Consider the following 3,604-nt stretch of genomic DNA (forward strand, 5'->3'; position numbering starts at 1 on the left):
CCGTGTGGTTGGGGGGCGGGGGCGCGGGGCAGTGGGCGGGGCCATGTGTCTGCGGGGCAGAGTCTCGGGGCAGTGGGCGGAGCCGTGTGTCTGAGCGCGCTCAGTGCGGTTCAGCGTCGCTGCATTTGGCGGGTTTGCGATGAGACGTCTCTCACTCCAGCTCTCGCTCTCTCTGCTGCTCGCGCTCCAGATCCTCCTCCTGCTTGTGCTGCTGCAGCTTCAGCGCTCGCTTCTACACGCATCACAGGAACAGACCACACCGACGTCAACATCCACCATCACTGCTAGTGAATGGGTGCCGTCAGAATGAGAGTCCAAACAGTTGATAAAAACATCACAATAATCCACAGCACTCCAGTCCATCAGTTAACATCTGGAGAAGACAAAAACTGAAACTAATCCAGCATTGAGTCCATAATCCATAATAACGCTTCCTCCAGTGAAAAAGTGCTGATTTCTCTCCTGATTCACACCAGAACACTTTTTCACTGGAGGAAGCGTTATTATGGATTATGGACTCAATGCTGGATTAGTTTCAGTTTTTGTCTTCTCCAGATGTTAACTGATGGACTGGAGTGCTGTGATTACTTGTGGATTATTGTGATGTTTTTATCAGCTGTTTGGACTCTCATTCTGACGGCACCCATTCCCTGCAGAGCATCCATTGGTCTAAAAGGAGTCTGATGTGTGCGTGACCGGTTGTTGTTTGCAAACAAAGCAGCGTGTTCTCATCTACAGACGTGTTCAGTCGTGTCTGAATTCATGAACACAAACAGCGTTGCAGCTTGAAGCTGAATCTTGTGTTTCAAATGCAAATGTCTGTCTTTAGACTGTTTTTCAGCAGATTCTGGATCTTTTATGAAGAGGCCGAACGCTCTCATAATCAAAAACATGAATTCCAAAAGCGTTACTGGCCTCGGGCAGTGCATGCTGGGAAATAACGGCGCTTCTCAACACTTAATGCACTGGAATCTCGTGATTTTGGCATTAAGGCAGAATTTAAGATGCGTGAGATTTTAAAAACATGAATTACAGAAATTAGGAATCATTGCGGTGTTTGTTCTAAACAACCCGTAACGCTGATCTGTCAGACGAGAGCCACTGTGAAACATTCACTCTTCTGCAATGATCTATCACAGCTGTTTGTGTTGCTATAGTCAGCGTGGGTTAAACTGTCTGACGAGAGCTGTGCTCTGACTTCACTAGGACATCTGACTGCGAAAACACTCAAAACACCCTAGCAACCGCACAGCAGAACCCCGGCAACCAGCCACAACAGCACAGCATTTGACAGGTCTGTTCTTCTGTCCAGTGCACAGAATCTGAGGAGTTCTGGAAAGCCCCTCGGTCTGGTTCTGAGTGCAGGAGAGAGAGAGAGAGAGAGAGAGATGGAGAGAGAGAGACAGAGAAGATGGAGAGAGAGAGAGGTGTGAGATGACGTCAGCCTCCTCCACCCAAAGTCACACACAACACGAATCATAGCTTCGATCTGGAAGCACTTCTTCTGTCTGACTGTCAGATTTTACAGCAGTCTGAGTCTCTCTGCATGTTTCATGTTTTTTCTGACTTCAGATCTGTGCCAGCTTTGTTCTCCTGGAGCTTCAGTCTGCGCTCAGACAAGAGCGCCACCTTCTGACTGCAAGTGTTTCAACTATTTTAACCAAGTTTGAGATCGAAACGGACCCCGTTTACTTTCTCAATACACACACCTGCTCGTATCAGTGACATTATTCTAAAGAAATATAATCTAAACTTGCTCCACCTCTGCTAGCATCGTCTAGACTCCATAGCTTCTCATGAAGACATAAATCTTTATTAACTGAAATAAAGCTGAAATAACATATAAATATTAGATTCAAATCTAAACAAAAATTTGAAATGCTGCCTTGGAAATAAGCTTAAAGGGATAGTTCACCCAAAAATGAAAATGTGATGTTTATCTGCTTAATCCTGAAAAACTTTTTCATTCACCATCTCTGAAATGGACCATTGACACTCTATCTACAATCTCAAGTAGGAGTGTCAATGGTCCATTTGAGAGATAGGTGGCGGTAATGCACTTACAAGTCTGCGATCCGCCGTAAAGCAAGAAGACGACGACACGAACACGTTCAGGACAGTTCAGACATTGCAGTGCATCAGAGGTAAAAAACGATACAAATACTGTTCAGTTTCTTGGACAGACTGATCGTTTCATGTCTTTACACATCAATGTATCGTCACGAGCCGCTGGGTTTAATTTGATTTTGTTTGTGTGTGTTTTTTTACTCTCAAAGCCGTGATTCCCATCCACTTCCATTATATGACTGACAGACTGCAACGAGTCTAAACGGAGTTAAAAATCTCAGTTTGTGTTCTACTGAAGAAACAAAGTCACCTACATCTGAGATGCCCTGCGGGTAAGCAGATAAACATCGCATTCTCATTTTGGGTGAACTATCCCTTTAAGGGTGAAATAAGTTATAATTAAATTAAAATAAATTAAACCTAAATAGTGATATTTAATAATAAAAATGACAAAAGCACACAAAAAATTTACCTAAAATTAAAACGAAAACAGAAAATATGAAAATTAAAGCTAATAAAAATATTAGTAAAAACTATAATAGTATCTAAATAATACTAAAAATGGATTAAAAATGTCTGCTGTAATGACAAAACTTTTGGCAACCAAGTCAAATCATCTTATAAAATAATTACATTCTTTAATTCAACAGAAAGTGAATGTTCTTCAGGATTCACTCAGTTAAAGAGCTATGAATTTACGCGAGTTTTCCAGTAGTTTGTGATCACAGGCTTATTTTCTAAACTGTTTGTTACTCAGAAATGGCAGTTTCTCCCCAATAAAATACATAAAACTCACAATATATCCAGAGGACAACCCTGGTTCTTAATAATATAAAAGGGATAGTTCTGTGCCCAGTTGCATAAAGCACCTTCAGTTTTTCCCTTACGTATGAGACTTAAGGCGTGATTTCCCCTTACCTAAGGGAATGACTTAAAGATGTCATATGATGCGATTTCAAGTTGTCCTTTCTCTTTGGAGTGTTACAAGCTCTTGGTGCATAAAGAAGATCTGTAAAGTTGCAAAGACTAAAGTCTCAAATCCAAAGAGATATTCTTTATAAAAGTTAAGACTTGTCCACGCCCTCCTAAAACGGCTCGTTCTAACACGCCCCCACATGTCTACGTCACTATGTGGGAAGATTTGCATAACGCCGCCCAAATGTTCACGCAAAGAAAGAAGGCGTAACTTTTATTCTCCCTGTAGTATTGTTGCTGCCGTCATGTCGTGAAGACGCTGTGTGCTTCGTTGTGAAAGAGAAACTACTTTGTTTGGTCTTCCAAAAGAGGACACGACTAGAAATCAGTGGTTAAGTTGTATTTACATCACTGTTCCAGAACACTTCAACCCAAATATTCAGATGTGTGCAGCACATTTTATGGAGGACTGTGTCCTGATCCTGGGAGAGTAGACTACAATGTTCTGTTCTGACTCACAGACTGTAAGTACGTTTTTTATATTTAAAGAGCTTGTCACTGATGAATCAAACGTGAGTTTTGAGCAGTGTAGAGTAGCACTTGTTGTTTGGCATTTCTCCGA

At 41.8% G+C, this 3,604-nt stretch overlaps 1 long non-coding RNA gene across 1 annotated transcript; it reads right to left on the reverse strand.

Moving 5' to 3' along the window:
- Positions 1–15: 15 nt before the first annotated feature.
- LOC107573842 (uncharacterized) lies at positions 16–2,376 on the reverse strand. The gene is made up of 3 exons (XR_001607580.1): positions 2,361–2,376; positions 1,630–1,636; positions 16–229 (listed from the first exon to the last, which is right to left on the reverse strand). It is a non-coding gene; the product is annotated as an uncharacterized lncRNA (long non-coding RNA).
- Between the last annotated feature and the right edge of the window lie 1,228 nt (positions 2,377–3,604).

This window comes from Sinocyclocheilus grahami, unplaced genomic scaffold, assembly GCF_001515645.1.
Source record: "Sinocyclocheilus grahami isolate Dianchi unplaced genomic scaffold, SAMN03320097.WGS_v1.1 scaffold2048.1, whole genome shotgun sequence".
Lineage (NCBI taxonomy): Eukaryota > Metazoa > Chordata > Actinopteri > Cypriniformes > Cyprinidae > Sinocyclocheilus > Sinocyclocheilus grahami.